The sequence below is a fragment of the Carassius carassius genome, chromosome 50 (genome assembly GCF_963082965.1).
Source record: "Carassius carassius chromosome 50, fCarCar2.1, whole genome shotgun sequence".
NCBI classification, from domain to species: Eukaryota; Metazoa; Chordata; class Actinopteri; order Cypriniformes; family Cyprinidae; genus Carassius; species Carassius carassius.
This window is the reverse complement of record NC_081804.1, coordinates 4,730,213-4,756,497: the sequence shown is the minus strand read 5'-3', so window position 1 is coordinate 4,756,497 and position 26,285 is coordinate 4,730,213. Positions and strand designations below refer to the sequence as shown.

The 26,285-nt window shown below is 41.3% G+C and overlaps 1 pseudogene; it reads right to left on the bottom strand.

Moving 5' to 3' along the window:
• Positions 1 to 5,146: 5,146 nt before the first annotated feature.
• On the bottom strand, positions 5,147 to 25,380 carry LOC132133315 (uncharacterized; annotated as a pseudogene).
• Between the last annotated feature and the right edge of the window lie 905 nt (positions 25,381 to 26,285).

The window sequence follows — 26,285 nt, the reverse complement described above, 5'->3', positions numbered from 1 at the left end:
AGAGTCAAGTTTTAAACAGGAAAAATATAGAAACTCTTTAGTCATTTTTGAGCGAGATGCTAATGGTCTAATCAGATTCAATGATCTATGCTAAGCTAAACTAAAAATGCTATCGCCAGACCCGGAGATCGGCTGAATGGATTCGAAAATGGTAAAACTCAACTGTTTAACTCTAGGGGAGTTGGAAAATGAGCCTATTTTCAAAAAAAAAAAAGTGGAGTGTTCCTTTAAAGCTTTTGACAAAAGCATGTAACACATAACCTGAACAAAGTCACTCAGTTATTGCTCTAGGCGAGGATGAAAGCATGCAGGGGTTTTAGGTCAGAGCGGGAGAGAGAAAAGTTTCCTAAAGTACAAAGTGCACTACTAAGTGGCCTCACAGAAGGAAAGTTGGAAGTGGAATATGTTCAATTAAAATGTCTTCCATCACATTTCTTTAGGTGTTATTTCAAGATTCAGGGCAGAATCTCGAGATACGTTGCCATTTCCTGTCTCTGTTCCTCAGTGCGGCATGATAGAAAACAAATAGGCTCGGAGAGCAGAAAGGAGGGAAGGAGAGCTACTTTGTTTGTGCATATGTGTGAAGAACGCATCCCTTCCTCTCCCACGAAGATTGCAGAGCAACAAGATTAAAGGAGCTTCAGTCAGCACTCATGAATGCAAGAGTCTTCCTCCAGAAACGAGAGGAGAGAGATTGCAAAGGGCGGATGGAGAGAAGTGTGAAAGAGAAGTGCAGAGAGTGGAGACATTGTGGAGGAGATAGAAGAGTAATTTGGGTGAGATGGATGGAATGATGATATGTGAATAAAAGGGTGACGGACACTAAAGAGACGGAGAGGGCAAGGGAGGGGGAGAGAAATCGCAATTGTGCAGCATTTGACACCTCTGCAGAAAACACCTTGCCAGCCTGTCAATCACAGGGGCTGAGTTGATTGATTTTCTCCTGTTCTCAGTCAGGTTCTTAAGAGGGTCCTGCTTCTTTTCTTTCTTTGTCTACCTGACAGCTCTTCTTCCCCGTCTCTTTACCTCTCAGACTCTGGCCTGATCCAAAATATCACCTTCTCCATTGGCACGTATCAAACAGAGACACACATTGGATACTTAAAGGGGAAAAAAACATGATCAACTTAAAAAAAAAATTTTTTGTTATCCTTATTTGGTCACCTTCAGTTCCTCGTTTTGTTAATTGATTAATCCCCACCTGTTTCCTTTACTCTCATTACTTTCCTTGTGTTTAAAAACTAAACTGTTCAGTTTCTTCTTGTCCGCTATTAATGTGATGTTCGTTTATTTGGATTTGTGTTTGGTTGTGCCCCTGTTCTCCTGTGGATTATTAAAAGTACCATTTTCTATATCTCCTTCGTTGTGAGCTTTACTCTACATGCCTACACATATTTCAGTGATCACAGTAAATAATGATTCTGCCAATTAATATTTCATTAGCCTATCCATGGTTGTCAAGCAACATATATAGGCAGAAAACGCCTGCATATGTGTGTGTGTGTGTGTGTGTGTGTGTGTGTGTGTGTGTGTGTGTGTGTGTGTGTGTGTGTGTGTGTGTGTGTGTGGGTGAAAAAAAAATAAAATAAAAATACAAATATTGAAGGTATATGTAGTAAGACAAAAAGAATGGGGAATGAGAAACATGGTAACCTTTTCATCTTTAGCATAAAGGTTAATAAGCAGCATACAAAACCAAACACTTTCCTTCGGCCTCATTTACAGAAATGACAGGATCTCTGCAGGTGTGTGAAACTCTCTCTCTCTCTCTCTCTCTCTCTCTCTCTCTCTCTCTCTCTCTCACACACACACACACATTCTTTTTTCTGAATAACCATGGAAACAGGAATTACTTTTCAAATTATAAAAAAAATCATTCAATTATATAAAAAATAATAATAGTGATGATGACAACGAAGATGTAAAATGATTAACTTGGCACTTTTCCTAAAGGTTACTAGTACAAAAAAAAAAAAATCCTTTTGTCACCAGATTGTCACCTCAAATACCATTTTAAAGCAAAATAATCAACATTTCACTAATTTATAATGAAAAATTTTGTTGTAAAGAAAGAAAGGAAACTAATGGTCTCCAACCAGGGGTATCACTAGACTATTTTTACTAGGGAACAAGCCCCACTAAAATATCACTGTGTCCAGTAAAATAGAACAGATAAATCCTAGTGTCAGTGGGATTTACATACTAACCTGATGATTAGGTTAGTATTACAATACAATACAATAGTATTACTAATCATGTTAGTAATTACAAAATAATTTTCTCTGATAATATTTCACCAATCAAGTCATGAGTGTTTTGAATGAGAACAGCTGAGAATTAGTGATTCCAGATTTTTGATTGTTTTGATCCAATTGGTCAAATGGGTGTGCAAAACGGTCTGAAATTGTTCACGATTCATTCGAACAGTTTACTCACGCTTGGAATCTTATTTAGCTGCTTCTCATGCCAAAATAGTTTCGGGATTTTTTATAAGGTAACAATCAAAAAGAGTGCTGGACGGGATTGGTATTTAATCCATTGAAGAAAAGATAACTTGCAAATGCCTTCTATCGTTTGTCAAAGATGAAACAGCGTGTGCAGTTTGTGGATGACTCTGTGCTGTCTATTAATTTCTGTCATGACAACTCTCTGAGTTTAGCATGATAATGTACATGACAATGTTAATGTTTTTGGTCTTGGTGGAATAGAAGTGCTGCAGCAGAAGAGCAAGCGACAGCAGCAGATCTATACAGGTGGAGCTGGGGAAGGTGGATGCTTTCTGAAGTGTGCTGCGACTGCTACAGCAAGCACTAGCCAAGTGTCCGAATGTTAAGCAGCAAGCTCATTGGCTGCTGATGTGAAAAGAAACCAATCAGCTGCGTGATGCGATGTGAGTAATAATGTGATTACTGTATATCAGAGTGAGTTGGAAGCCTGCGCCATCTAGAGCTTCATGACATAAGTTTGTATTTATATCTAAAACAGTATTTTAAAAGAGAATCTAAACATTTTTAATGGGAAGCATGTGCCCCATTACTGATGAAAGCCTAGAAACACCACTTGTCTCCAACTTTTATACCCCACTGTATGCTATGCTAATGAAAAATTTGCTACACAAACTGACATAGACCAAGAAAGAGACTGAAGATAAGTGTCTCAGGCTCTCCACACACACAGATATGTGTTCACATTATAAATTAAGATACTTTGTGTAATATTTCATTTTCCGCCTCAGTCCACTTTCTGAGGGATTTAAGCAGCTGTTCAGGGCCGGAGGGGATTTTTCATGTGATATAAGTAGGAATCAATGAACGAGGGACTTGAGGACTGTATATTTACTTAACTAGATGAGGAACATCTCATCCTCCGCACTATTGGATACCATGTGGGTGAGCGAGAGAAACAGCCAGTTAATTAAGGAAAGAAGGTGGGGGGGGGGGGGGTAAATGATATAAACACAAAGAGGAGAGCATGTTTTGTGATTCTCTCTTTATCTTTCTCTCAGACTGATGCAATTTCATCCCTCCCATTCTCCCATCATTCAGGTCCAGCCCTTTTAAAACCCCTCAACTGTCAATCATCTTGTCCAATCATTCAGTCGCCATAGCGAGGGCAGGAATCAATCACCCGGGCGTCCTCTCGGCCTGGATCTCAATCATGCAGTCTATGAGCCTGGCATTTACCAACAGATATTACATACACATATAAAATATATAACACAGATTAGATATGTGATTACAGAGTCGGTCCCACCTCGCCGGGAACAGAACAGCGAGATCTAATCCAAGGGCCGGGCTAAACACGGCCTGTTGAGTTTGGAGGAGGGGACAGCTGAAGTAGGGAAATGAAAAAGAACCTGCTCTCATTTCCTGTGTGCTACGGCGCCCCTCGTATCACCGTTAGGGACTATATACAAGATTATATATGCAGGTGATACATATCGCTAAACTGGATGCAATTTATCTACCCTTTTTTTCATGAGGTCTGTAACAGACAGTATGCTGTTTAATAATTGAGACATGGATAATTGGGATGTGTAACCTTTAAACTGCAAGAAGAAAATGAAAGAAAAATAATATAGAACGGTATATAAGATGTTTATATTTTTCTTTTTTATAGTGACTAAGAATGTGTGTTTAAATATATGCTATGTTTTGCAAGAAAATCATCCACTTAATATAATCAATTATTTGCAATACTGATTTCAATGTTATGAACAGATGTCAATGGGAATCTATGTTTTTTGTGTGATTTATGTAGTTACAGCATCTACCTAGATCATGATAATTCACCAGATCTTAACCCCTTGGTTTGTGTTTATGAATTACACATAAAACAACCTGCTGATCTTCTCTGGAAAATTTTCTGGAGTTTGTATGTTCCACGTATCTAACTTGCTTTATCGTTTCAAATTATGCACCACGATGCACCATGATGTATGAATAAGCAATTTTAGATGTATTTCTTTATCGAGAACTGAAAGCTTTTTAGCACTAGTTCAACAAAATGAAGAGCAAAGGATGAGCATAAATGTAATTGATGCTTTAACTAGGTATTTTATCATTCTAGTGCTGCTACAGAGCATTTTCTACTAAGCTTTGTCGCTTTTCTTCATGAACAGTACACAAAATAACAAAGAAAATCCACTGGTAATTATAAAGTCATTCCATGATGTAAAATAAAATGGCTTTATCTAGGTCACTGATATGAGTCAGTCTTCATTTTATATTTGCATTATTTGTCATAAATTACTACTCACGTTTTCAAATGTAAAACCTGCAAAAAATAAAAAATGCTAAGACACTTCATACGCTACAAACCCTTAAACCCATATTTCATTGGTCTTCATAAAAGTTGCATTTGGTCGAAACAGGTCAATAAACCATAAAGCACTTTGTGTTTTCTTCAGGATGGAGATGCAAGTAAATGCCACAGAGAATTTGATCTTTTACAGGATATATTATGATGTGCTTTTGCATGGATCTTCAAGATTACATACTGATTTTATCCCAAACTCAAAAGTATCTAAACTTCACGGTTTCCCGAAAATCATCCCTTCACTTTGAGACTGTGAGGAATCGGCGAGAACAATGGAAAGAGTGAGTTTCGAAAGTGCGCCACATGCTGCATGAAGCATTCCTCCAGCTCACGAGGACTGATCCGGCACCAAATCCCAGCTCACAGAAGTGCTGAGCCCCCATGTCGCTCTCTTGCCAACTGTGGAGGGCAGCCGCATGAAGGCGGCCAGGCCAACGTCGCCTAACTGGGCCTTGGTAAGGTGACTGCCAACCCTGAGGGGGATGAGAGAGAATTTACATAAACTGCTTTAGAGATCATCAGCCCATCCACTCCTCTATCTCTCGTCTCTCTTTCGTTCACACACTCTCTCCCCTGCAGCATGATGCTTTATTATCAAAGGCTTTTATTGCACCGTGATTTCTCCTGTTGTAAATCAATGCAACCTGAGTGCTGGACACAGGCATGGTATGGTGGAATACAATCGAATTAACACACAGACAGTGTTAACTCCTGTTTTTCTCCACTGTAAAACTTGATGAAAGAAAACCAGCATAAATCTCAGCACCGCCGTTCCATTAATCTATACTCTCCCACAGGAATCCAAGGGCTTTGGCACCAGCCATTACTGCAATAATGCAGTGAGAAGATGAAAAAAAAAAACTGAATACTCAAAGGCTGCACTGTTAATTTAGTCATTGTTCTTCCGAGACCCTCAATATCTCCTTTCAGGAGTGCACTCAACCTTGAGCCAGGCGAGTTTTGTCTTCCCTGACGTTCCTGGCAGATTATTTATTCATGGTGGCAGATTGGCAAAGGCGTGAAAGTCAAGACAGTACACAATCCCTGTGTGCTGATACTTTTCTTACTTCTCAAGATGCTTATGTAGCACAAGGCACATTGCTCTTGTCCGCACTATTAGAGTGCTGCAGAGATGATGTATTTTTGTAGGCCAACCCGGAAGTTCACCCGGCTTCAGCATCACCCTGGTTTCTCCAAGAAAACGCCAACAGAATTTTCCCATTGGCTTTTGGAATAGTGCAGAAAATAAGCACTCTTACTAACATTACATTTCCACAAATGAGTAACTTTTATGAATTCTGAACCCTAAATACAGTCAGAGAAGTATTAAAAAAAAACATAGTTACAGGTTACACCATGGTAAGCACAAATTTACCATGGTTTTGCTAAATTAACCATAGTTTAGGTATAGGTATTTTGTAGTAAAACTGGTTATACAAATGATAGTCAATATACCAAAAACCATGGTTACAACACCGTTACTATAGTAAAACGTACTCGGTTACTAAACGTAACCTCGGTTCTCTCTAGAAGAGCGAACGAGTACTGCGTCTTAGCTAAGACGCTACGGGAAAAGTCTCTTTTCACGAAATACTGAAGCAAAAAATTATCCTTAATTTTGTATTTTTGTAAAGCGCATTTGCAGCAGTACACAGCCATAGGCGAGACGGCTCGTTCGCTCATTGGCTTGTTCTGCGGCAACTGCACAGCCTATCGAGCGCGGGCTGATGCAACATCAGACCAATAAGGGCGCTTCGCGCCCTTCTTGCCACTTCCCGCCGAAACGGGTGTGGCCCAACCTATAAAAGGAGCTCGAAAAGGCTGACTCACCTGATTTATTTCATCGCCGAAGCGAACCAGAGTGAATCGTGCGCACGGCAGAGAACGCAGTACTCGTTCGCTCTTCTAGAGAGAACCGAGGTTACGTTTAGTAACCGAGTACGTTCTCTTACGAGAGCTCTCTCGTACTGCGTCTTAGCTAAGACGCTACGGGAACCCAGTGTAAAACGCCGTGCGCGCAGGGATCACACACCAATAAACCTGAAGCAACGCCCAGGATTTACAGTGCACAGTCACCTGAGGGACTCACAGAGAGTCCAGGACAGAAAAGGGAAAAAGCCCTCCGTCCCATATCTAGCAGCATCCGTAGATGCGGCAATATGACGTCACACAGCCGAGGCAAGGCCTGACTAATGTGGCAATGCGGGTCTTACGCAATACTGCCCATATAACAGTCGGCAGCGCATAGCGCTCGTGAACTCAGAATTCCCCTCAGGGCCCTGATTCGCCTATACCGACAGCAGCCTGGCTTGCAAGGCGGGAACCTCCAGGTTATAGAACCTGATAAATGTAGACGGCGAGGCCCAACCTGCCGCCATACATATATCCTGCAAGGAGATCCCAGTAGACCACGCCCACGACGAGGCGATGCCTCTTGTGGAGTGTGCTCTGACGCCCAACGGGCACTGAAGGCCCCTGGAAGCGTAAGCTAACGCTATGGCGTCAACTATCCATCTGGATAGAGTCTGTCTCGAAACAGCCATTCCCTTGCAACGCCCACCGAACGAGACAAATAGCTGCTCCGTCTGCCGAAAGGCAGCAGAGCGAGACACATAAGCTCTTAAAACCCTGACAGGGCAAAGAAGACTCGAGTCTCCATCCTCCCCTGACACCGGCAGGGCAGACAGGGCAATAACCTGAGCCCGAAACGGTGTGTTGAGGGATTTCGGCACATAACCGTGCCTAGGTTTGAGTATGACTCTTGAGTCATTGGGCCCAAACTCCAAGCACGACTGGCTCACCGAGAGCGCGTGCAAATCACCCACACACTTCACAGAAGCGAGAGCCAACAAGAATACTGTCTTGAACGACAGATGCTGAAGGCTAATCGATTGGATAGGCTTGAAAGGGGGACCTTTCAAGGCCTCCAAAACCGCCGCGAGGTCCCACATAGGGACTGACGGAGGTCTGGGAGGATTCAGCCTCCTAGCTCCTCTGAGGAACCGGATGACTAAATCATTCCTTCCTATTGACTGACCGGACGCCGTTTCAGAAAACGCCGCGATGGCAGCCACATAAACTTTGAGCGTGGATGGGGCTCTGCCCTTATCCAACAGCTCCTGAAGGAAGGAGAGGACCTCCGTCACCTCACAACTAAGGGGTGAATAACCTCGAGCTGTGCACCAGCTGGAGAACACCGACCACTTCGAGGCATACAGACGTCGTGTCGACGGAGCTCTAGCCTGAGTGATGGTATTTAGCACTCTCACTGCGAGATCAGCGGGTAACCATTGAGTGCCCATACATAGAGGGACCACAACTCCGGTTGAGGGTGCCAAATCGAGCCCCTGGCCTGCGAGAGGAGGTCTCTCCTCAATGGTACCGGCCACGGGGCGACATCTGCTAACTGCATCAAATCTGGGAACCATGGTTGGTTCTTCCAAAGAGGTGCTACAAGCAGTATTGAACATCTCGTTTCTCTCATCCGTTCTATCACCTGCGGAAGGAGGGAGACGGGAGGGAACGCATAAAGCGGGCAGCACGGCCATCTCCGTGACAGCGCGCTTTCGTTCTTGGAAAAGAACGCGGGGCAGTGAGCGTCTTCGTGGGACGCAAAGAGGTCCACCTCCGCCATGCCAAATCTCTGCCACAACAGCCGGACTGTTTGCGGGTGTAGAGACCATTCGCCCGTAGGAACATTGCCTCTGGACAGCCTGTCTGGACCCAGATTCTGCAGTCCAGGCACATGCACTGCTCTCAGCGAGCACACGTTGCGCTGAGCCCAAATCAGGAGGCGTTCCGTCAGCCTGCACAGGTTTCGGGACCCGAGACCGACCTGGCGATTTATGTAGGACACCACGGACATGTTGTCCGAACGGACTATGACGTGGTGATCCTCGATATGGGGACAAAAGCGCGTCAGCGCGTTCTCCACTGCCAGCATTTCCAGGCAGTTGATATGATGGAGCTTTTCCCATTCTGACCATAGGCCAAAGGACGGTCTGCCTTCGAGCAGCGCTCCCCATCCCGAAGTGGAGGCGTCCGTCGACACCATTTTCACACTCGGGGAAGTCCCCAGGCTTACACTTGATCGGTACCAGCCGTTCGCTGTCCAAGGTGCTAGAGCCGCAACACAGCTCTGATCGACCTTGAAATGCAGCCGGCCAGACGCCCACGCTCTGCACGGCACCCGAGCCTTCAGCCAGAACTGCAGGGGGCGCATGCGGAGCAGGCCCAGCCGCAGAACCGGAGATGCTGAGGCCATGAAACCCAGCATCTTTTGACAGTGTTTGAGCGACACAGTCGCGCCACAGCGGAAAGAACTCGCTGCACGCTGAATGCCCATCGCGCGCTGTGGTGACAGCCGCGCCGTCATGGAACACGAGTTCAGAACTATACCCAGAAACAGGATCGTCTGACTGGGGTTCAGCGAACTCTTCACCCAATTGACACTGAGGCCGAGCTTCTCGAGGTGATCGAGTAAAACGGCTCTGTGGTCCATGAGCTCCGCTCATGATCGGGCCAGAACCAGCCAGTCGTCCAAATAATTCAGCACTCGTGTGCCTCTGAGTCTAAGAGGAGCGAGCGCTGCAGCCATGCACCTCGTAAACGTACGAGGAGCTACGGACAAGCCGAATGGCAGGACTGCAAACTGGTATGCCTGGCCCTCGAAGGCGAATCTCAAATATCGCCTGTGGTTTGACGCTATCTGTATTTGAAAATACGCGTCCTTCAGATCTATTGACATGAACCAGTCCCCTCTGCGAATCTGCGCGAGGAGCTTCCTGGTCGTGAGCATTTTGAAACTGCGTTTCATCAATGCCTGTTCAGCTGTCTTAGATCCAGTATGGGCCGGAGACCCCCGTCTCTCTTGGGCACCAGAAAGTATCTGCTGTACAGCCCCCCCTCGCTTTGAGACACAGGCTCTACAGCCCCTTTGCTCAACAGTTTTGATATTTCGGCCCGAAGTATGTGTGCTACTTCTGTTTTGACCGTAGTTTCGACGCGCGCTGAAAAGCACGGTGGGCGTCGAGAAAACTGTAGCGTGTAGCCTCTCTTTATAATGCCTAGCACCCAATCCGAAACCCCTGGAAGCACTGACCATGCATTTGCATGAATGGCTAAGGGCTGGATGCGAAACGCGCTCTGTTGACTGGGCAACGGCGGCGCTCGAGTGTGCTGCGCATCTGAGGCGGGGAGCGCGTTGATCACAGCGGGCAGATCGCTCTTCCTCGACCCCGTTCCGGCGCTTAACCGACTGGAGGGAGGCTGAGCGGGTCCCGTGGGACTCGATATATCTGCGAGTAACCGTGGGCTGCATGTGTGCACTTTTACCACTTTAAACTCGCTGTCTGCCTGTGCAGAATGTACGTGCACGGGCCTCGTTTTTACAGAAGCCCCGCGCCGTATGTGACATAGTGTATGTGGGCACTGGGAAGTGGGCACGTTTACTATGCGGCGCGCTCGACCGATCTGTGTCGATCTTATGTGCGCTAGCCCTGTGTGCAGGGCTGTGCTTATATGTGGAGATGGGCACTGGGTAGTGGGCATCGTCACTGCATTTATAGCACCATCGGCCGTGGCCGGACGAGCACGCGCGGGTTTCGTTTTTACAGAAACCACATGACGCGTGTGACATAGTAATAGTGGGCACTGAGGGGTGGGCACGTTTACTATGCAGTGTGCGCGACCGACTTGAGTCGACATTATGGGCGCAGGCCCTGTGTGCAGGGCTGTGCTTACATGTGGAGATGGGCACTGAGGAGTGGGCATCGTCACTACATTTATAGCACCATCGGCCGTGGCCGGACGAACGTGCACGGGTTTCGTTTTTACAGAAACCACATGACGCGTGTGACATAGTGATTGTGGGCACTGAGGAGTGGGCACGTCTACTATGTAGTGCGCGTGATCGACTTGAGTCGCTTTTATAGGCGCGAGCCCTGTGTGAAGGGCTGTGCTTATATGCGGAGATGGGCACTGAGCAGTGGGCATCGTCACTTCATTTATAGCACCATCGGCCGTGGCCGGGACACCAGAAATTACACCTTTTTCGGGAAATATCTGGGTAGCCGTGATAACGGTTTTCGTGTGCAGGCAAGCGGGCAACCGTACAGGCTTGCGCATTGCAGAAAACGCTGAGACAGTCACAATTCCTGGAACTGAAACAGCGGCGCGCTTGGGTGAGAGCTCGGCCACAGCGGAACTCGTACACCTGCGCTTCGATGAAGCAGCCATCGTTAGTAGCGCCGACGCAGCGTCACACAGGAGGCTTTAGATGGCAACACCGCTTTTGCCGCCGTCCAGCAGAGGGCGGACAAAGGTGCGTCGCTATCGCCTGTTCCACCGGCGGAAGTGAGTGGTAGTTCCTGTTTTTAGCATCATCAGTGTGGAGAATGCTAGTGAGACAGACGAACGAGTTCGTGCTGAATATGGAGCGTTCCAAGCCTTCGCCACCTCTTCGTGAAGCTCAGGAAGAAATGAGGCGGGCTTTGAGAAGTACGCTCATCCGAAAGGGAAATACCATCCAGCCGGGAACGAGAGGGGGGGGCGCTGGTGCAAACCACTCGCGGCCGAGACTCATCGCGGCCAACACGATCATTCGCCCCGGCTCCTTCTCGATGTCAGCTCGTCTGCTGGGCTTCTGAGCAGAAGGCGCGAGATCCTCGGAGCTCGCCCAGCCCTCACTGCCCGAAGCTAGCAGAGAGCGCGTGTCCTCTTCCCCCGACGCGGCCCTGAGATCGACTTCCTCGGACGACGCGCCGGCAAACAGCGGGCGCTGCCCACCGGGAAGCGATGCAGGGGGGGCCGGTGAAGCAGGGCGAACCGGCGAGCTCGGTTGAGCTGAAGACGGTTCCGGAATCCGCTGGAAGCGATGCTTTTACGGCGCCTCAGCGCAGCGGAGAATGCAGGCTCAGAGAAAAAGGCCAGGCGAGTCCTCAGAGTCACCATGGCAACAGCTCGCAGTGGGGGCATCCGCCGTCAGCGAGCGAGCGCTGCATGATCTTCACCCAGGCAGGAGACACAGATGACGTACCGGTCTCCCTCGCTGAGTGGGGCTCTGACGAGCCGCAGGAAGGCATCTTAAAAAAGACGCAAGCTCTTTTACGAGTGTGTGTCGCAGGGCGAACACACACACACACATAAAGAACAGCTTGTATATAACAGGATTGAAAGGATATAGGCGCCGGATAGCGCAGCAGGAACGGCAATGGAAGGCGGCGATGCCAGCAGCTTCAGAATGGCTCGTCCTGCTGATGTGCTTTCTCAGACGGCGCTTGCTTCCTCCGTGATCCAGCGATGCGTGAGCTTCGCTGAAGAGATGAAAAATCAGGTGAGTCAGCCTTTTCGAGCTCCTTTTATAGGTTGGGCCACACCCGTTTCGGCGGGAAGTGGCAAGAAGGGCGCGAAGCGCCCTTATTGGTCTGATGTTGCATCAGCCCGCGCTCGATAGGCTGTGCAGTTGCCGCAGAACAAGCCAATGAGCGAACGAGCCGTCTCGCCTATGGCTGTGTACTGCTGCAAATGCGCTTTACAAAAATACAAAATTAAGGATAATTTTTTGCTTCAGTATTTCGTGAAAAGAGACTTTTCCCGTAGCGTCTTAGCTAAGACGCAGTACGAGAGAGCTCTCGTAAGAGAACCATGGTTGATTTTTGTAAGGGAAACTAAAACATGGTATCAAGAATTGGTCGCTTGTGACAACTCTTTCAGTCGTTATTTAACATTTACAAGTTGTACATTTGAGTTAGAATAAGAATGTGATTATAAACACAAGGCTGATGTTTTATGTCCCCCATAACCTCTGTAGTCTCCTTTAGCCATTTGTTAGCAACCACTTTCTCGAGGCAAGTAAAAGCTTTTAAAACACACACACACACACACACACACACGAGGCATTACTGATGTGCATTAAGTGTTTTAACAGGAAAATATATTGAGTTTGTGCTAACCACAGACTTTATTTCTGGCATTTAACCAAAAACCACTTTGATTTTGGGACAATGGAATCTGAATTTCAAAAATGTGGACTTGTTTTGGGTTTTAAAGGCAAGGTAGGTGATTGGTTCAAAAACATTTTTGTTATGTGGTTGAAATTTTCTTCACATCCCAATAGAAACCACTAAGTTAAGTGGTCTTAATGGTGTAAGACCATAAAATGTTCGTCCAATCATATCTATCGGTCCGAGGGCTACGATAGGCTGTCCTTCCTGCCTGTCCTTTGCTTACAGTGGCTAAATAGCTATTTATTTTCATTAGATTAAGATTAAGTAGACTTCATCACAAAAATGCACACCAATCAATCGTTATGAATGTAAAAGTTTGATTTTAAGTAAATTGTGCCTTTTAAAGACATAATAAAACACACTGAATTAGAATCAGCAGTATAAACAGAGTGTAACTATAGATTTATTTAGTTAAAAAGAGGTACGGTAAAATTAATCTCTTTAATTCAATTCACTAAAACAGAAGTTGTGTGTACAATAATAGACACTTAAACTCAAACTATGTACTCAGCTGTCTAGTGTACGTATTATGTTTAGACGGCTACTTCCAGTCCATGTCATCCAGTATCAGTATCAAGTTTTCCTAGTTGCTTTGTTGGTCTGTTTCTAGAAAAGCTACATACTGCCTTGCTATTAAAAATGTACGTAAAGCAATAGGTCATCCAAAAGTGAACTTAGCTATTTAGATCAACATGTTACTTAAAAGAATTGAGTGAACAATTCCTTTAAGTAAGTTACTCTTTTAGTAACTCCCCAACACTGGCATATACATGTCCAGACAACCAGCACCCTTCGGTATGTAAGTAATTAGCATCTAAATGTGATTTCATCCGTTTCATGGTTGCAAATGTCGTCCAGACCATACCCAGCAGGCTCCACATCCTTCAGCTCTGTGGAAGAATAAGGCAGAAAATGGAGGGGAATTGAAACTTGCATCTGTCTGAATTAATGTTCCAGCAGTGCTACCGGGCTGCCCACTAGCCGGCCGCCTTATCGGAGTGAATTTTCAGACGAATAAGCTCCTGCCAGCAGATTTTCCCGAGGTGTACTCCGTATGTTCTGCAATGGTACGATTCATCAAGGGCACTGAATGCAAGTCAAGGCCCCAGAGGAAGCATTTATATGTTATATGGATTTGTTGGGCGGCACAAATTTTAAAACCTCCTGTACAGACCTGATTAGCCCTAGACGGTTGATTTTCAACAGCTTAGCAAAACTAAGAGCAGAAAAGCCTCATTTTACAGTAGTTTTCAGTTTACAGTTAAGGTTGTTTTACATACTACACAACAGCCGGTTCATTGTCAATGGAACACCATGCACAACTTCTTGCGCCAAACACTGAAAAAAAGAAAAAAAAAAACCCTCCAATGCCCAATCAAATGGCATTTAGCTTTTATGTTGTCAAAGAACAATATACTTAGTGACACAAAAACCATTCCCTCACACAATCATTTCCATTTATGGCTAGGCTAGCTTGTTTTAGCAGCTTTTTTCCCCCTAAATGAAAGCCAAAGGACATTTTAATTGTTTTTGCCAGTGTAGCATGTTTTTTCCAAGTTAGCATCAGGGATTGTTCATATGATCATATATACAGTACGGAAAACACAAGGTTAAGGGATCCAAGTTGCCAAATGTCAGAGTTTAAATCATTTTGCAACTTCCATTGAGATGAATGGGTATGCTAATGGTTAGCTTTCTCTAGCTATTATCCATTTTATTTTTAATGTAAGAGCAGGTGCAGTCATTTTTAACTCGAATGAAGTGTAAGCTGCTTTTCAAAACAGTCTGTTATGGTGCTTATTACAGTAATCATTAATACACTGATTTGTAGCACAAATAGTTGTACAGTTTACTGCACTTTTTTATTGTTTTAGTTATATAACAGCTAATGAATATGAAGTCTTGTACATTCACAGGAAATTGCTTACTTTCAAATTGAAAAATAGGTGTATATTGTAGGTACTGCACTCTGAAAAAAAGAATAATCTAATGTGAAAACAATTTTCAGTCAGAAATTGCTAATAAATTTAAAAAACAGTTACTAAGAAATGGCACACTGAAAATCTGAAGAAGAAAAACCTTCTGTAAAACCTTTCATTTACAATATTTGCAATATTTTTGTACAGCGTAGACCTTGGAAAGCACCTGTAATTCAAGAAAACTATAGAAAGTCGGTATATATTTGCTCTTTATGTAGATTTTTGTAAATATGCAATGTGTGTGGTTGGTCTCAACACTGCAGATGATGCTCCTGGAAGACAGACAAGAACAGTCTTGAGACAAACTTGCAACACAACAGTGACACCCTCAGGAGAGCAACACTGAAAGAATATAGCCCACGTCTCACTCAAAAAACACATACTGCTGCCAAGAGCACTCAAGAGGACGCTGAACGACAGCTTTAATCAGGGGAGAACACAGGCACTCAGAAATAAAAGTTAAAAAGAAAGAAAATGTAGAGTGCAGAAAGGCTCGCTGGGTCCGATTTGCTTGAGCAATTTAGAAATGATTGACATGTTCAATTAAAGCAACAGTTACAAGATGCTGGTTGTGTTACTGACCGGACAAGCTAGTCAATTAGCATATGCTCAATGATTCGGGAAAATCAATCACTCAGGGGTCATAGAAGTTAATGTCACACTTAGTTCTTCTCACCCGTGTTAAAAAGAAATTGCTTTAAGAGACAATGTTAAAATAAAATTGGCCTATTTACTTTATTAAGAAATGTCCCTGATTCCTGTCCTTGCATGATTCATCAATGTATGTTCTATATATATATATATATAACCATGACAATCATCATTTCTTTCTGCAGCACATTTTTTGTAAACTGATCAAAACCAAACAATAATATAGCCTACATTTTAATTAGTTCTAGATTAAAATAATAATAATAATAATAATGCATTATACAGGATATATATAAAACTATTCTGAAATACTTTATTTTACACTCTATTTTATGCACACAAAAATACAATATATATATATATATATATATATTCAATGTTACTTGACATTTACCAGCAATTTCTTGATTTTTCTTAAGAAAATCACAGTTACAATTTTACATATTAGAATTCCCAAATATATTAAACTCATTGTTCGATCTTTACAACTAGCATGGGCTACTTCATCCCATAGAAAGTATTTCTTTTTTCATTTGCCTCATTTCCTTTTTATGTGGATGAGCGTGTCCTTGATAAATCCTTGATTTAATTTATGGATAATCAAAGCTTATTAATATCAACAGCCTATCAATGAGCTATAAGGGATATGATTGAGCTTTGCATTTTTGAGGATGTAGAACAGGCCTTCAAAGAGCCCCATGAATCTGGCAGGCAGCCTGGAGCACAGCAACAGTTTAAAGAAACATCTTCTTAACTGCTTTCTTAACTTCATCACCTGGAAGAGACTGTTGGTGCCCTGTTTTTTGGTTCTCACGCACCTGTCTCATATTGCGGGGGAGTGATCGGGGTTGCCCTCTTTATCGCGTCTGCTATCTCTCTGGTTTCTCTAACTGAAAGAGTTGAGGTTGAGACAGTGGGAACCACACCTGGCAAACAGGAGCATCCACCTGGTAGGCCACTCGAACCCTGCCTGGAAAAAGTCTCTCACACACACACACATCAGAAATCTTTTTGGACGAGGTCTGAGTGCAACTGAAACGAATCGTGAACAGATGCAAAGCTGCAGGGATGGTTTGAGCTGAGATAAAGTGTTGCCGTCGCACTGGTCTGCGATCTTCCAAATGCTCATTTTCACTGCTCTGCTATTGCTTAGCAACAAGGAGGCCAAGTCCCAGACTCTGCTTTAAGCTGATTTCACAAATCAAGCGATGGAGAAGAAAACAAAGTGTGCAATAAACACTTATTTTCCAGTGTATAAAACATTTATTTGATTACATATTGTTCAGGGCCGAAGTAGAAACTGAGCATTTGTAGTCTTTACAAGGGAAAGTTCATTCAGAAATTGTTTATTTATTTACTCATGCTGTTCAGTGCTGCTATTTATTTTGTATTTTTTTATTTAATCATAAATGAAAAAAATGATAACCATTCCATAACAACTTAAAAACGCTTCTCTATCGGCTATAAATTTTGACAATCATGTTAACTTGTAAAATCAGTTAAGCTCTTCATAGCGCACTGAAAAGGTCTCTTGAGGCTCAGTTCAACCCCTCTGTCCACCAATTACTCACTGTAGCAGAAGCAGACATTAAAAATGCATGGCCGCAGAAACAGAGGACACTTTAAATAAGGACACTTTAGCTCCGTTTGAAACCTAGCGTGCTGCCTCAGTGTCAGCTAACTTCATAAACAGTGCCTTCTGATGGAACATGATTTGATTCATGCATGATTTATAAGCTCTACATAGGCAGCAACTCACAGATAATGTTTTACCCTACAACATTAGACTCGACTTATTTCAAGACAATTTCACTATTTGTCATTGAAAATCTTAAAACAAAAAGAATAATAATTTTAGAGGCTGCACTTAATGAAATGTTTATATTTTTATATTTATATTTAATGAAAACGCCTGTGAAATGTTTATATTTTATACACAAATATAATTTAAATATATTTACAAAAACATAATAAAAATAAATAAAATATTATTGAAAATTGTAAATATATATATATTTTTTTAAATTCTGTATATTTTCCGTTAGACTTTATTAATGGTCATAAATATACTTTTAAATATATAAAGTACAAAGGAGGCAAAAACATTGAAATGCCTTAAAAGGACTGTACAGTATATCTGTCAAACTTTCATCTGTAAATACTGTAGCACATATGCACATTCACTATTCCGTCTACTGACATCATCTTAGAATTTATTACTATATTGTCAGTTATAGTCTATCTCTTTATTATTAGTGTATTATTATTATTATTATTATTATTATTATTACCTGAAATTATATGTATGTCTGTACTATCTTTGTGCTTTCTGTACTGGAAGCTCCTGTAAACACACTTGACTAAAACACTCTCTCCAAAGGCAGCTCACAAAGTTTGACGGAGTTCGCAGGCCGCCCCCGTACAACTCAAAATCCACCACAGTTATACCCTGACAGAGGATACTAATTGCGTCAATACATAAGTCAACAAAATTCTGATTGGTTCCAAAACCTAGATAAACTCTCTAAAGACGGATATCTGATACGCTGGACACTGGCAGTTGATCGTTTGTCCTGGGACTGTCTGAGCTTCTCCCTGTACAGACAGATGCTAACACACATAAGGCTTTCTAGCACTGGCGAGTGTCTTATCATTACGGTTGGATACACACACATAATATGTGGACATTAATCTTGAGGAAAAGAAATACAGGGTAGAACAGGATTCTTTAATATCTCATAAGCGCACATAAGGTTACACACTTCAGTCTTGCCATAACTTGATTAATAGTCAAACAAGAAATCATGTAATAATATAATTAATATCAGTATGAAGGATATGGCAACTCGGCATCCACTCCTTCAGGTGCGTACGGACATTCTCTGAAATCACCTATTTGATCTGCCGTTCCCATCCCGGATGGCATATTTGCGAAACAGCACAACATTGTCGTAATCAAAGTTCTCATCCTGATTGAAAGGAACAACCTCTCATCCTAAAATAATAACAATAATAATAAAAGGTTAATGAAGGATTTTACACAGTCTCTGAAACGCAACAGCAAAGTGCATCTCAGTCCCCAAGTTACTTCCCAAGCTTGTGTGTGTGTGTGTACCTGGTTCTCAGCTGCACAGGGAGTGTGTGTCCTCTGGTCTGTTAGTAGAGGAGGTCTCCAGCAGTGTGTGGTGACAGTGCGATGAAGAGGAGACAGCTATCAGATCTTCTTCAATCTCACCTGGCAGTGTACATGTGCCTGACAACACAACAAGACACACATGAATAACCAGCATCCTCTGCTCAAAAGAGTCCATCTGTTTCTTCTTTTACCGTCAATGTGTAAATAAATCCTCTTATCTCTGATACTCGCATTATTATTTTCAGTGTTGTTTATGTATTCACCTGTTGATTTGGTATTATACGGTTATGGTGTATGTTTAAATCTGTTCATTTTTTTCTTCTTCTCTGTATAATTAGTTAATAGTGGATATGTTTCAGTTGTCTGGTTTTAGTGGATTGATATGTTTTATTAAGTCTGAACAATTATGATTATTTTATGTTGCCATCTTTTTATCTGTCAAGAGGCAACAAATGAAAATGAGTCTAAATGAAACTTTGTGAATATTCTGTCTTTTGAAGCCATTCAACATTGTTTTGTGTGGATAAGAAAATTCTAGTTACAAATAAACACAAATAAATAAATGTATAAATTTAAAGCATGTTTTCTTTCCTTTTTTCTTTTTCCTTTTTTTTGTGAGAAAAATTTAATTCTAGTAATTTTTTGTCAATTGAAAAGTCATAAAGAGAATAAAGATTTGAAAAAAGACTTGTGTATGCACAAAAAAAATTCTTATTTCAGTTTCTTCTAAGCAAGCAAAAGTCTTGGCATAGGTGAGCAATTTTTTTTATATAATTTTGATGAGATTTTTTTTAGCAATTAACACTGTAAATGTCATTTATAAGTTTATTGTGCAAAATATAAAGGTAGAAAACTTAACATGCACACACATTTTTTTTACATTTTTGCTTCTTTTGAGAAGGATTTTATTTTATTTATTTTGCAGATGTCAACATTTGTATTTGCACACTAAAAAAAATCCCTTCAAGAAAAACAATTAAATAAAATGCATCAAGAATTGTCAAAACATTGCTTCTCACATGTTGTAACTGATTGGAATGAGTTCATATGTTCTATATATTTGAACAGAAGCCTAAATTAGATAGATTTGGGAGCTTAGAGCCTTCTAGAAAAGAGCAACTCAGCAAACAAAAAAAAGTGTTCTACAGAAAATTATAGTGTTATTAGTTGGAAATTACATCAGAATAAGTACATTTTGAGTGAACTTATGTCATAAAGGAAGGATTGGTCTGCTAATAAGCTGTTTACGGCCTGTATCTCAGTGGATTTGCAGCAGTTTATGTGTCTGAGATAAAGACATCAGGCCTGGCAAGAGCTCAACTGATGCTGATCTTAATTAAACAGCTAATTACTGACACAGTGAAAGTCATAGTCTCAGCTGCTGGGTGAGAACCAGGCATTTCTGCATGTTTGTTTGAGTGTATACAAACACCATATGTGTGTGTGTGAGTGAGGAATCCCCACACACCCACGGCCTTCAGAACAAGGTGGTCTCAAAAACAAGACCATTAACTAGCTCACTAAAGAAACACAGGAAGAAGCTTCATGCTGCTAATGAATCTGAAGGCTGTTGCTGTTATGTTGTGCCGTGAACCTCCCTGACCAGTGCGCTGAGGCTTGTTTCATTAAAACCACAGACACCCGGTAGCTCTTCTTGAGCCTTGATCTGCTTTGACCACAACTGCCTTCCTCTCGACCCATTTTAAGATTCATCTGGAATGCAGAAAACCAGTGTGTCACTGAACCCTCAAGTAAAGGCGATTGTTAATGTTAACATCTTAGACTGAGTTAAAGGTACAATTTGTAAGATATTTGCATTAAAATATCCAAAAACCACTAGGCTAGTGTTATATATTCTGTCCAGCTGATTACTAACAATATCGCTAATGTTTTCAACTACTTGTAAATCATGAGAAATTCCCATTCTAAACAGTGACACGGGGCAGAGCAGTCACCTGTCAATGAGGTTAGTTACCCTTTGTTACCACCTTTACTGACGTAGAAACCACATGACAACAGTGTTGTGGACAAATGCGGAAGTAGTGTCTAGCATCCAGCAAACCACTAGTTTGCTTCAAGCTGTTCCTTATTTACTTCTTCTTGCACGTTTTATGGTGGATTGGGTTACTTATTTATGGAACATAATTACTGTTTACCGTCTGCCGCTGGTTCTGTCGAAAAGGACAGCTCCCTTAACGTAAGCATACGGGCCAACCAAACGACCCAAGAAGAGTTTGGGACAAGAGGAAAGAAAGAGCGAGGATCAGTGTCGGTGTTGCATTTTCTAGAGAGCTTCGCGACAAACTTCAACTGAAAAGAGATGCCGATCTCGCTTGTTCTTTACTCGACAGGTGAGTTGTTTTGATTCTTATCTTTACAGAAAATGTATGCTATTATAACGATCAACAAGATTAGTATTAGGGGGCATACACGCCAAACGCGGGGCATCGCGTCTCTAGACTCGCGCGAGGACGCGTCTGATCCATAGTCTGATCGCATCTTTGCATTGACTTTGTATGTAATCTACTTGCGCAAATCGTTGAACTCGCGTTTGCTATGTATGCCCAGTTATTGTGTTTGAATGTACACAAGTGTATATATTTGTTGAACAAGTGGTAATCATTTTCATATCATCTGACTAAACAGTAATCAATTAATTTGATAATTTACTGTCAAACTATATTTGCTGTATTGTATTGCAATATAAAATTTAGTTGTAAATCTTCCATTTCTCGGGTCTAATTCAGTATTATAAAATGATGACATCAAACACAACATTTATAAAACTTTACCTCTTCCGTTAAATTTGTGATTTATCTTTCCGTCTGATTGAAGGCCATCAGCGGTTGGGTAGAAGACAACCAATCCCATCATTCCACACTCCTTCTTAGTGTAATCAAACCATGCTATTGTTATTGTTTTGGTAGTGCGCCCTCTAGTGGCTGGTCCTACAACCTGTACCTTTAATTCAGTTTCTTTCTTTCTTTCTTTCTTTCTTTTTTTGCTTTTTGGTTTAGTTACTTTTAATTACGTATAAATTGTTTTAAATAAATGTATATTTTAAATTTATATTAAATTAATATACATTTATAGAATAAAATTGATTTTATTTAGTGTCAGTATAGTTTTACTTTTCATCTCTTCTGATGTAACAACACAAACTGTTCCAGTTGCGTGTGTCTAAACACTGTGGTGTGTTAGTCCTCAATGAATCAATGTTTTTAGTTGTTGAATGAATCTGATTGTGATTCATTAAGAAAGTCAGCCATTTTTCTTCTTCCTGAATGAAGCAGAATTTCTGAACAAACTGATTCAGTTGATTGAATAACTGATTCACTCTAAAGACTTTCACATTAATGATGTCATAATGTAGTCTGTCATCGATTTCATATTTACTAAAGGTGACATATAAAAAAAAGCTAACTGGAAATATATATATATTTAAATTCAATAAAACAATTCTTACAAATCTTAAGCTTATTTTACTGCTAGATTATCAAAAGTTATGACACCAAACACCTACAACATTAGGACAAGAATGCCAACAACAACCAATGGTTCAGCGAACTGATGTCTTCCAGCAAAGGATATTTTTACAATCCCCAACAGGCAGAGGCATGATTATTAATGCTAATTAATGTCAGGTTCAGCATGTACCTTCTTGTTATTCAGTGGATATGAATTAACACTCTGATCATAGACAAACACAATCAAAAAACATGGAAGCCTTGCCTTGAACAGTAAGCCTCTCCAATCAAAAGAGGCTTTCTTTCTCCAACTATTTTATTTATTTTTGTATTAAACTGGTCATTGGAGTTTTAAAGAGCCTCTCTGGCATTGCAGAAAAGAGTGACTCATTACAAGCCTGCACAGCAAGCATTAAGCCTCGCCAAGCGAGCGCTTGCCCCCGGCTTTAATGATGAGGGAGCGGCTAGGAATTTGCATGCATTGAATATGTGTAATAAATGGTAATATATTTAAATCAAGCTGTATGACAGCTTTAATTACAAAAAACAGCGTGCACATGATATCCACTAAACCCTATTAAAGGTAAGGTGAGCCCATGCCATTCTTACATATGCATATGAAAAGAATATTTATGCCAGCATGCCTGGCTATTCCCATTTTAAAATGCATCCATACAGGTGATGCCAATATGTCAGTGTGTATTATGTGAATTTTATATGAATCTGTGATAGATCCAATTCCATTTGAAGCTATTATCAAATATGAAAATGATGACAAGAATTCTCAATGACGTGCTTTACATGAGAAAAGAATTTGTAAAAATGTAAATAAGACTCCAAATGCCCATCTAGGCCTACATCTACATAAACTAACTATGTGTAAAGTGTCATATAATTGAATTTGCCACGTTTTAGAGTTTTTTTAACACCTGTAGGGTCTGCATTTTGCTCTCCAACTTCTGAATCTCCCAGATAATTATCAAACTGCCAAATAAAAAAGACAAAAGTACGATGAAATATTAACATAAACAGTTATTAAGAATTACAATTAATTAGTATAAGCAACTTTGTGCTCCACAGAAGCATTGTTCTTCACACAAAAACTTAATTCACAACTGATTTATACAATACAGTTTGATGTTAGCATTTTGCTAAGCTAACAACACTCTAATAGGCATAAAACATATAGCACACAAATATTAGGTAACAATATTAGGTAACTTCTAAACCACTTATTTAGGATGAAGCCAACATAAAATATTTTTTTAACATGTTGATGCTGAGCAATAACAACAGTTTATTGCGTGTTTCAAGCTTAACACACTTAAGAATCTTAAAAATGCACATTGAAATCCTGACTCAAGTGATTCAACAGTTTAATATTAACCTTGCATGTTCTAGTTAGCAAAAGCAAAAGCACACAAAAATTAAGCAAATGGTCAATTTTTTTATTAGGTTGAAATCTCAATTCAATTTATTCCAATAGAGTTTAATAGCTGCGTCCCACATTACGCACTATACACTACTTATTCAGGGGCAGCTGTGGCCTAATGGTTAAAGAGTTGAACTTGTGACCTGAAGGTTGCAGGTTTGAGTGTCAGTGCTGGTGTGAATGAACAATGCTCTCTTCCACCCTCAATACCATGGCTGAAGTGCCCTTGAGCAAGGCACTGAACCCCCAGTTGCTCTCCGTGCACTGGATCTATAGCTGCCCACTGCTCCAGGTGTGTGTTCACTTCTCACAGCTGTGTGTGTGCACTTGGATGGGTTAAATGCAGAGCACCAATTCCGAGTATGGGTGCGGAGTTAAATCTGTGTAAGCTTATAAGCACGAATATTAAATAACATTGTCTTTGTTTGGTTCAGAATGAAATAAAAGCATGTTCATGGACACCTTAGATACATTTTTAGGCATCTCGGATGAACTGTTTACCTTCACAGGTATGTCTGGAGCAGAACTCGATGGGCCACTCAGTATTCCTCCAACACAACCGCCATCCAACATCACCTATACAAACAGACAAACACAAACACTCATAAACTCACCCTCTCATTTCATTTAATGATTCTCTGAAATGACAGCAGCCATGTGAATCGGTGTGATTAACATCATTATAATCAATACAGCTGTTTTCTCGCCTGGTAGCAGGGAGCTACATAATGCAGAGGCTTTTTTTAGCATTGACTGGCTTGGTATGTTAGCTGATGTGCTTTGCGTTATTGACAGTAACCGATGCTGTGGCTCGCCAGAGTCCCACTGAAATCAATACGCAAGTCAGGCGAGAGTCTTAAGCACTGTACACACACACACACACACACACACCAACACACATCACAATGAAAACATCCAATAGGCTGAGAGAAGAATTTAAAAAGTCTTGAAAAAGAAATACATCAAAATGACAGAAAATAAAGAAAAATGGGGAATATTTTTTTGTATTTCGGGTGGTGCTTGCTCATACTAAAGACTAAGGGGTTCCAAGTCATTGTTTTTGTGTGTTTTTACTGTAGGTGGATCCATTCTGAAGAAAGTGGTGCTTTCATATAAAAAAGTCACAACCACAAACTATAGATGTTGTGGAAGGTTGCCAGGGTGTTGCTATAAGGTTGCTAAGAAGTTCTGAGTATAATTTAATATAAGTATATCTGAGTTATAATTCACTATGTTAAATAATACAAATATCCTTTCTGTATTCAATCCCAGTTAATTAACCAATGTCTTTTCTGCTGACCTTCAATTATCCAATTCGACCACACTAATAAGCAAAAATATTGAATATATAATTAATTGCACAAGCAAGTAAGCCCAACCCAGGTGAAAAGTAGTAATGTAAAAGTAACGTAATGCAATTAGTTAGTTTTTACGCAGTTAGTAACGCAGATATTTTTTAGGGAATAATGCAATATTGTAATGCATTACTTTAAAAAAGTAACTTTCCCCAACATTGGTTGCAAGCACTTTTTTTTTTGCTGGTACAGTGATTTCTCTGTCCCATCCTTTTGTTTACGCTCTCCTCCATCTCTGTCACTTCGTCCTCTCTTTGTCGCTCTCAGCTGCTGTCTATCTCTCTCTGGAAAGGGTCTCCATGTCTTCCAGGAACAGTCAATTGTGGATCACTTACATTCTCTGCAATGGGATACAACAGTTAAGACGACATGTGAAGGATTCACTGATGTATACGAGAAAAGAAGATGGTCAGGTAGGTAAAGGTGGACAGAAACTGCTCATATGTTTGCTCCGGGGAGTTGCAGAACTGCTCCAGAACTTCGGTTGTGACTTGGTCATGGTTATCCACAACTGAACCATGAACTAAACCTGTCATCCTGTCAAATCTTTTCACATTAAAAAAAAAAGATATGGAAAGAAGCAGAGTGAGAGATGGCGCAATGAACATTACACTATAAAGCCCAAAGTATGGTTTTTACGTTTATGCGAGGGTCCATGTACTGTGTGCATTACTCCCTCCCAGAATAATGTGTATACTATACACACACCACCCAATTTTTGTAACCGCTCCTATTTTGTATGTGCAGGTCGCATATGCGCACTGAATTTGTTTTGCACTAATCAGTTGCTCCACAAGGTGGCAAGACTTGCTCAGGCCATTCTTTCACAGTACAAAATTAAGCAAAAAAGATGGAACAACAAAAAAATAGTTTACTTTAATAAGGCTATGTATATATTACTAGCATACCCATTCAAAAACTAAGTATATTTTTTTTAGCTTTACTGCCTTCACAAAGGAAATTTAGTTCAAAAGCGATGTTTGCAAACCTTGAAGATAACCAGAGTGTCTGAACCACTCAAAACAAAGATGATGTGTTGGCTACTGGTATAAAAACAAAATGTCAAAAATGATGAAGGGGTCCTGCTAGACTGCACTTATTTACAGGTCACTTATCAACAGAGATATGCATTATTGTCACATTAGCCCTGATTGGAATGTAATTATCATTTTGAAGTTCAGTATAATTACGATCAATGATGGCTGTGAAGGGGGGCGGGCAGTGATTGCTATGACATTAAAATGTTATGAAGAATGGCGTGATGATCATCAGAAACTCTGAGCTGTCGCTGTGTCATTCATCACGAGCAAGCCCTAGGGATAGCTGTCTTCAGGTGGCACAACATTAGCGGGTACAGAAACAGGTGCTACACTAGGGTTTAATTACTCTCCTCTATCAATAATACAGCGCAAATCTTTGTGTGGCTTCAGGCCTCAGCTGT